Raw genomic sequence first — 10159 nt, 5'->3', positions numbered from 1 at the left:
TCCTGCCCACCTGAACCTCCAAGATTTGGTGACCCTAACAATGTTTGGTGAACGGTATAAATTATGCAGTTCCTCATCATGAAGTTTTCGCCATTCCTCATTTCCGTTCCTTTTGGTTCCGAATATTCGTTTCAGGATTTTATTCTCAAATACTTTCAGTCTGCGTTCTTCCCTCAGCGTAAGCGACCATGTTTCACAACCATACAGCACACCAGGCATAATTATCGTTTTATATATTTTAAAGCTTCAAATTCCTCGACACAATTCGCGACGATAAAAGATTTTGAACTGAATAATAACACGAATTCCCTGCTTTTAGTCGATATTTAATTTCTTCGTGAATATCGTTTTCTGATCCTATATATTAGACTTCCATATGGCAGAACTTCCTTTGTCTTTATGCGATGAGCGTTTGTACGTCAAAAATTTTCTGCAGGAATTCCAAAATAAAAAAAAATCAAGATGATCAGTTCCAGCAGAAGAAACACTTGTGATTGTTAAAAATATGCTTTATGTGACGTGAAAAACAGTTCAAATGCGAGTTGTTCGTACATTTAAGACATCTATACATTGCAGGCACATTTTTATACTTTTCTGTTGGCTATTTTATTTCCTCTAACAATTTTTCCTGCATAGGCGCGGCAATTTTTTTGCGATCACATCGCAGATCGCGGCATGTTCTGCAATGGGGTCAAGTATCCACTTTATCAAAAGTATTATTCGATATTTTAACGCATCCAAAATTTGTCGTATTACGATCCCGAGGAACTTCTATGTATTTAGTACATAAATTTCGCCCACAATTTTAAAATCTTTTTTTTTTTTTGTTTGTTTGTTTGTTTCGGAGAGGGGATCGGACCCCTCTAAATACGCCCCTATTATCTGGAAACAAACAAATAGACGTGGACACAAAAGAGTTTTCATCTTAAATGTCCATGGTGATTTCCCCGTTGGAATAGAAATTTTAAAACCCTGTGTTACAAAGAGAAGAAAGCAGGGTTCACCCGTAACCCGTTAAAACGGGATTTTCCCTGATCGTTCCCTACATAGTACTCGTTTTCATACTGTGCTTACATACATTTGAGTCTCATTGTATTATGATTATTATCTTCCATAATCGAAATAACAGAAGACAAACGGGATTTTACTTACTTTCACTTTAAATTAATTCATTTCGGAATTTGATTTAAATCAACGATTTTTATTTAAAAAATCAAATGATTTAAATCTTGATTAAAATCGTGATTTAAATCAGACTGATTTAAATCAATCCACCCTGTTTTGAAGTGAACTTTATTTTTGCTCAGTTCGTAAACTGAGTTTGCGATGTCATATTGATTTGAAGACTTATTCTTTGACAAGGGAAACATATCGAAACACAAACTATTTAACCAAAATAATAATAATAATAATAATAATAATAATAATAATAATAATAATAATAATAATAATAATAATAATAATAATACAGAGAAATACCAATAATTTAGTTTTATTATTTGCTGTCCGAAACAACTGGGGCACAAAAGTCAGAAAGCAGGCGTGAAACTGATAAACACCCGAAGACTAATATTTAATAATGGCAACACATTCATTTCCAATGTTTCATAACTACAGAGACGCACTTTTGGATTACTTACACAAATTACCGTTTTGGGGTGAAGATAATTCTGTGCCACAATGACTTGTACAGTTAAATACTAAAACAAATAATTTTCCACGATATAATTTTCCACGCTAAAGATATAACCATGTTGAAATTCACCGATTATTTGTGTTTCCTGCACTGACATTACATCGTTTCATACGAAGGTCATATTCTTCCTTGTATCCAAGAAGCTGGTTCAGTATCGTTAAACAATGGTCCTCTGCAGTATCTTCAATACTCCTAATCACGGGAAGTGAAAAAGTAAATGATAGGATATCCCCTTATTCAGACAATTTTATATATATATTTGCGCTTTCTTGTTTCACGCTTTCGACAATCTTCTTAGAATTTATCTAAATGGAGAATATGTACAAACTCAATAATAAAACATACCGTATACGCTCGCGTAATGTCCGCACCCTAAAAATCATAGCTTGAAAATCCAAGTTACGTCTTGTGTATTTCTAATACGGTACCAATTTGATTGTGTTGTGTTTGTGACTTTATATCACGTGTGTGCTGACGTGGTTGAAAATTATGTTCGAGGAGAAAATAAAAGTAAGATTTAAATAATTTGTTCATTAATTTTAAATGCCATAAATTTGTTTAAATTAGTGGCCCTTACTTGCTTTCATTTAATTATTTACCGATATTATGTAGGAAGTTCAAAATGAAATTTACTTCGAAAAAATGTGACTGAAAATTGCGCGTTTTTTGGACGACCCGCGTACTGTCCGCTCCTGAATTTTGACACCGCGATTTTAGTTTAAAAAAAAGAAATTAAAAAAAGGAAAGTACGCAAACGTGTACGGAGTTCTCACGACTCAACGACTCAACTCCCCGATCTCTCGCTTACCGGGTGGTTTGTCTAATAATATCCTACACAGCTCTCCCCAGTGTGTGACATGTCTCAACTAAGGAACAGGACTTAAGTCCTAAATGTAAATTTACCACGTGTAGATTCTATTTAGCCGTAATTTTAATTATGAATGAATTACTTATTGAATTGTGATAAATAACGGAAAATGACGGTATGTCATATTTTATTGTGTTGAACTGAGGAAACATGATTCATACAAAATAAATATTTACACGCGTATCTTGGTTTTTGTTGTGACAAAAGCTTTCCAGAAGGGTCCTTTATTCTATGTTTTGTCAAGCGGGTTTTGTGGTGGATAAATATCGTGTACGCGAGCTTTTCCGGGATTCTCCCGTTTTCTCCACTTTCCTCATTCCACCATTTCATTCATCATCATAATCACCGTTCCTATTACCCTTGAAGCATTAATCGTGGGGCTCACGAAAGAAAGGAAGAAACTTTCCAGTTGAGATTCCTTCAACAAATCAAGCGATAATCTATTAGTTGATTAAGCTAATTTGTAATCAGATTAATTGTGAATGTAAGTTAAAATTACATTCATTGTTGATGTTTTAAAACAAAAATCGTGCACGAGCAAAGGTGTTTTATCGATTTGGTTAATAGATATTCGGTTAAGCGGGATAAGTATTGTTATATTTAATCAATATTCTTACATAACCTATTGAAACACAGTTGAACTAACGAAATAAAAAAAGCAACTAATTTATTATTTTCAATAGTTTAAACTGATGTACATTTTGTATTGAGAAAAATAATTGTTTAGGAATATGTTATAATTTATGACATTTGCATAAAATTAAAGTGAATACCAGAGTAATTACTTACATAAATTCTTGCTTTGGACAGAACTATTTGGTCTAGGAATTAATTCGTGCGGGTGGACAAGAGATGGCGCAACGAACGGAGCGTCCCACAGTTCCGTGTATCCACACATGTGTTGCAAACCCCTGTCATCGCGTATCGTTCGTAGTATAGGGCAGTGGATTAAAGCGTCAACAACACCAGTTTGTAGTTAAGTGAACATGGCGCAATTTGTGCCTGATAAAGTGTTTTTGCGGGGTGTCCTGCTGCATTACTTTAACATGCAGAAAAGTGCAACTGAAAGTCATCGTATTTTGGCGGAAGTGTATGGTGACCATGCTCTAGCTGAGCGAACGTGTCAGAAGTGGTTTGCACGGTTTAGAAGTGGTGATTTCGGCTTGGCAGACCAAGAGCGAGCTGGACAGCCAAAAAAATTTCAAGACGAAGAATTGACAGCATTGCTCGAGCAGGATTCGTGTCAAACGCAGGAACAACTTGCAGCAGCATTAGGCGTTGATCAAACAACAGTCTCCAAACGCTTGAAAACCATGGGAATGATTCAAAAGATGTCACATTGGGTTCCACATGAATTGAAAGACAGAGACGTTGAAAGACGAAAAACCATTTGCGAATTGCTGCTTCAACGACAGAGCAGAAAGGGGTTTCTGCATCGAATTATTACGGGTGATGAGAAGTGGATCCATTACGAGAACCCTAAACGAAAAAAGGCCTGGGTGAAAGCAGGTGAACCAGGTCCATCACAACCAAAACGAGATATTCACTGTGCAAAGGTTATGCTGTGCATATGGTGGGATATGAAAGGTGTGGTGTACTATGAGCTGCTGCAACCGGGTGAAACTATGAATGGAGAACGTTATCGACGACAATTAATGCGTTTGAAGCAAGCTCTGGCCAGAACACGACCAGAATGGGAGAACAGACATGATAAACTTATTGTTCAACATGATAACACTCGCCCACATGTCGCAAAACCGATCAAAATCTATTTAGAAAATGTCGGATGGGAAGTTTTACCCCACCCGCCGTATTCACCAGACGTTGCTCCTTCGGACTACTACTTGTTCGATCGCATGAACAACGATTTGATTGGACAGCGGTTTACTTCTTCAGAAGATATCGAAACATGGGTCTCTGACTGGATCGCTTCCAAGGATGAGGACTTCTTTCGCCACGGAATCCGTACATTGCCTGACAGATGGGCGAAAGTGGTGGCTAGCGATGGACAATATTTTTCTTAAGGTATTTATGTATTTTGTGTTTGTACTACAGCTTCAATGTGTGCGTACCAACCGCACGAATTAATTCCTAGACCAAATACAATAAAAATATAGTGTAATATAGTGTAGTACACTAAAAGTAATAAAAATATTGTAGTAGTAGTGTACGTAAAATTTCTTCAACGCCTTTGGACACACATTAAGTTACAATGTCACCAGTAAAAGGAAACAACTGCTCGGTTAGTTCCGAGGACCATACACCTGCCTGTGTGAAATAACAGATTTTCAACAGGCTTATTTACTGTAAGATCCGAGTTGCTGTATTACGACGGAGCACTAATTAACCAATAGTTGCTTACTTCGGTCAATGGGGAGCGTGGCCTCCGGTGTGATTCTTTCCGACCTTCTTTCTCGTCAAGATATATTGTATTTGGTAGTGAAACGGCTATATTCGCTTCTAGTGTATGTTACTTAAGACGTTGCCTTGATTTAGCGAATATTATTATAATCTGGTATTGAATAACTGAAGATCTCATTTTGAAATAGAATCCCTGTGAGTTAGCCTAACTTTGTAGCATGGATGTACTTTAAGAGATGAAAGAGTTCAGTCGTCGGTTTGTATACGATTTTGTAACTCGTCGGTTTATAACTATTGTCAGGTGATCGACATAAATAATAGGCAACGTTGCTTTTTTTGTTTTTTTGTCATATGTATGTATAACTATGTTGCAATTTCGTGTATGTTCAACTATTTTTCTTCCACTTGTGAGTACTGTTGGTGTAAAATTTTGTCAAGTAAACAAGAAGGCCTAACTGTTCCGGTTGTTTATCTTAGGGAAGATAATATAATAAAGTGTAGGCAATTACTCGTACAATTGTGAATACCCTTTTTGGATAATGTGGATTAAAATGGAAATTTAGCAACATTCAAAAATTAATTTCTTGATTGAAATGCTTGGAAGGATATCACGTTTGTGAAAGTATTTTTGTTTTACTCTTCATTTGTATGAACACCAAAGTGTTAAAGTTTATATTCAGTTGTGATTCTTCTTTCTCTCTTTCATTCAAGAACTATTTTCAACAATTATCCGGATAATTACAACATTGTGAACGCAGATTATTACAACTTCATTTAAATAAGTTTACAATAAAAATAAAGACATTCTAAACGGTATACGATTTTCTTTATAATGATTCTTTGTGATATTGCATGATACGCTAAGTTAGTTGTACGATCAGTTTCATAATCAGGTCTCTTATCGAATTTATATATATATATATATATATATATATATATATATATATATATATATATATATATATATATATATATATATATATATATATGAGAGCAGCACCGAAATACTCCGCATCACCAAGTTGAAAAATAGATACGTTGAAGAAAATGTTTTCTTTTCTGTTGCCCATTAGAACTTTCTGGCCTTTAGTAGCTGCAGGCTCCAAACAAAACAGGAGTGTGCAGAAGAAATCAAAAATGATCTTTACAGACATTGACATCATCATACTACACTGTGTGGAGATTGCATTTTCAAAGTTAAATAATTTCCACTAACGGAGTATAATTTTATTGCAAATAAAATAAGGGATTTAAAATTAACCATAAGTGAGTGGAGACTCTATTATACAAGCATTTCAAAACGAAGTTGTATAGATTCACAGTTCAGACAGTGATGAAATCACCACAATTTGTAAAATATTGGGGAAAAGTAACACCAATATTTATTAGCATTGTGATGGGTTATTCTGGCATACGGTATACGGAAAATTCAAGATATCAACCAGGGCCCTGAACTGACTGGCACCCATCAAGTTATGGCTTACACTGACACTGATTATGTCAATTTGACAGATGATACGAGGACAATAGAAAGAACTGAAAAGGGTTTTTAAACTCTTAAAAGTTCCTTAAACTCTAAAGGGACTTGGGTTTATAAGTAAATACATGCAAATTCACTGTGACGGTGACACTGAAAATTACGGATAAAATTAAACAGCAAGTAATACTTTCGGCAAAGTGGATATTTTCATATGTCTAGAAAAAAAAATAAATAAATAAACAGACCAAAACCATATCCAAAAAGAAATTAAATGTGGACTGAAAGCAGATAATTCGCGTTGTTAATCAGTGTAAACTAGTTTGTCTTCGCGAATTCTGTCGAAGAATTTGAAGCTTAAAGTATGTAAAAAGATAACTACACCTGTTGTACTGTATGAGTGCAACACATGGTCGCTTACTTTTGAGGGATGAACGCAGACTGAAAATATTTGAAATTATAAATCCTATAATACAAGAAAAATCAAATAGTATATATATATAGTGTTTTGTAGTAAACATCAAAACCTGGTCTTTTGCACACATGATGGACAACTTTTGATAATTCATAACGTGTTACTAACTAGTAGTTTAAGTATACATCAGTATAGATACAACTCTAGAAAGTTCACACAAAAGTTTCTGCGCATTTCAGGGAGTCCACATTAAATACACAACTATGTTGTCAATCCACCAATTCTATCAAAACTAAGATGTATGATTCCCACTTATGATGTCGATGTATGGATTAAATTAAATTACCATTGTCCAGCTAGGTCCAAAGATATGGATTTGCAGGTAGTCAAAATCTCAAAGATAAAATTTCTTTTGGTATCTTTGGAAGGCCATATCTCAAGTGTACACTTCCCATTCTCATTTTCCTTGCTACAGGTGGAAAGAGCACTCTTCAAGCTTTCGGAGCTATATGGTTTAATTTTGAACCCTATGTCTGAAGAAAAAAACCTCTTAGAAGGTTTGCAAACCAACAACAAAAAGCTATTGAACGTTTTGAAATGTTGTAAAATATATATAATGTTCCATTAATATTACAGAATGTGTTCTGACTACAAGGCACTAATCACGAAAACTGTGTGTAGTTTGGAATCAAAAGACTGTATGCTGCAACGTTGTGAGTAATGTCCCGAAAAAAACTCAACTTGAGTTTTATTTGGGAGATCTTTTCTAAGACTATTGTCCAGACGAAATGATAGAATACAAGCAATGGATTCATACTGACAAGAACGTATTGCAGACATGTCATGCAAACGCTGAAGATTTCAAAAGAACTGATTTTACAAATTCCAGTTTTATAAGCCACCACTTTGTCAAAATACAAAAGTTTATTCTTTAAATACTTCAAAGACAATCTTGCAGATAATGAAGTGATCATATTGATAGATTTTACTGAGAACTACTCATTTGTCCAAAAGTTTCATTGGGAGAATGGTCAGGCCACATTGCATTTTTTTGTCATCTATATTGGTGAAAATAAACTTCAGAATATTAACATATGTGTGAACAGTAACTGCCTCCGCCATGATACAATCACTGTTCAGGCTTTACTAATGAATTTGATTGAGTATCTGAAAGCATAGACAGGACTAGTCAAGACCATTTATTACTTTAGTGATGAATCGGCTGTTCGGAATAAGAATTTTAAAAATATCATTAACTTATGCCTATATGAAGAGAACTTTGGCATCACTGCTGAATGGAATTTCTTCGGAACAAAATGAAAATCTCCTTGTAACAGCAAAAAGGCTACCAGCTCGTAAATAGGCCTTTAGATGACCACATATTGACTCCACACGATTTATTTAAATTCGGCCGTGACAATATTTTTATGCCAGACAGTGTTTTTATGTGACATAAGAATACATTACACACATTCAGGTTGATCAAGGAAGATTCCCCAGGAAGAATACAATTGCAATACCAAGAGAAGATCACCAATTTAAGCCTATTGCTTCCAGTTAGATCAGAGTACGCAGTTTATCCAATGATACGCAGCATTCATATTTAATACTTTTATGAATGATGAAATTTACGAATGACGACTTTTATGAATGACGGAGAAATGACGAAATTCCAGTCATTTCAATTGCAAGTTTACGACCTGGGCAGTATGTTGCATGTATGTACAACAATCTTTGGTGAGTGGGGAAATGTATGTGAAGTTTCATATAAACAACAAGATGCCCTTCTCAGCTAGATGCACTTCCATGGTCCTGCTGGCTCTTTCATTGGCCAAATATTGAAAATACCTGTTGCATTCCAAAGCAACATACAACAGCGGAAGTGCAAAACCTCGTAAGTCATCAAAACCAAACTTTTCAGGAGAGCAATAAAAACTGTTCTGCTTTTACATTATCTTATATGGGATACGAGGTTTTAAAAGTTAGTTTTTCACGTTTTTTATTTGGTTCTCGTTTACGAGCTTTTGCAAACACGTAGATTCAAATGTGGGAATTGAATGCAACCAAAATCTAAAATTTCATAAAAAGTGAAGACACGAGGTTATGCACTTTCGTCATCGATATTATATAACGACCTTAGACGCACTATCAACATCAGCAAAACAATACATTTATAAAGAATCTGTCCAAGATAAGATTGCAGCCCTATTTAGTCAAAAATGGAACGGATTGTTCACTATATTGTACGTTTCGCAAATTTATGTTTCTATTTATTTTAATGTAATGTTTATGCTTTACACTTATATACATATTTGTCACTACGTATGTTCATCACAATATAAATTATCATTTTCGATGCCCTTACCTCGCTCTATATTCAACGAACACACAAACTTAATACATATTTTCTCCAAAGATCACAAGTACTTAAAACTACATTTTTTAAAACAGATTAAGACATAGAGTTCTAAAATTAAATTATATAGCTCCTAAGGCTTGAAGTGTGGTCTTTCCAACTGTGGCAAGAAAAATAAGATTGGAGAGGTTACAGTTCAGATATTGTCCTCTCAAATATACAAAATTTGCATCACGATATTTTGAACAACTTTGAAAATGCATATCTGTGGATCTAGCTGGACAGTGGCAATTACGCGAAGACTTTTTTTTTTTTTTTGCCAACTTTCTACTGAGGTATGCTTAAATTAGTTAGCATCATATTCTGAATCAGCGTCAAAAGTTGTTTAAGTGTGCTTGTTTACCACAATTTTCGACATCCCTGGGCAAACGCTAGGCAACCTTTGCACCCTCGCATGAGAAGCGAAAGTGAATGGCATCTCTCTCAAAAGCCATATACACTCAAGCAAAGCAGACATGGAACTGACGTTTGGCACACAACTGTCAAAGACAAATACAGGACCTTCCCAACAAAATTCAAATTTTGGAAATGGTCGAGCTGAGACCCCCGTCCAATCGATGAGGAACAACACTTATTGAAAAATGATTTAATCCAGTGTTGGTTCCTAAGAATTAATTCCCGAGTGAAGCATTCAAAATAATGAAGTAAATACTGACATAGGAATATAAGGTGAATGGATGAGTCAAGTCATTTCCGCTGTTCTCACAGTGAATGGTTCCAAAAATCACATTTTCGGTTTCAAACAATACGCTTGCTAGATAAAGAAAGCATAGGCTAGATTTTCTTGTAAACACACTTCCTTACCTTTGATCAGTTTAATCTTTGAAATTCTTTTTTTCGGAAATGAAATGAAAAAAAAAAAAAAAAAAAAAATAAGTGTAATTCTCCCTTCGTATTTATAAGTCAACGCAAAATATAACCATATT

At 34.8% G+C, this 10159-nt stretch overlaps 1 protein-coding gene across 2 annotated transcripts in view; it reads right to left on the bottom strand.

Annotated features, from left to right (window-relative positions):
• The window catches only part of Helz (Helicase with zinc finger), an 80740-nt gene that overhangs the window by 57333 nt on the left and 13248 nt on the right, over window positions 1-10159 (bottom strand). The gene's annotated exons all lie outside the window — the stretch shown is intronic.

This window comes from Thermobia domestica, chromosome 3 (assembly GCF_964235325.1).
Source record: "Thermobia domestica chromosome 3, izTheDome1.hap1.1, whole genome shotgun sequence".
Classification (NCBI taxonomy): Eukaryota; Metazoa; Arthropoda; class Insecta; order Zygentoma; family Lepismatidae; genus Thermobia; species Thermobia domestica.
Note: the sequence above shows the minus strand (reverse complement) of the source record. Positions and strands in the feature narration are given on the sequence as shown.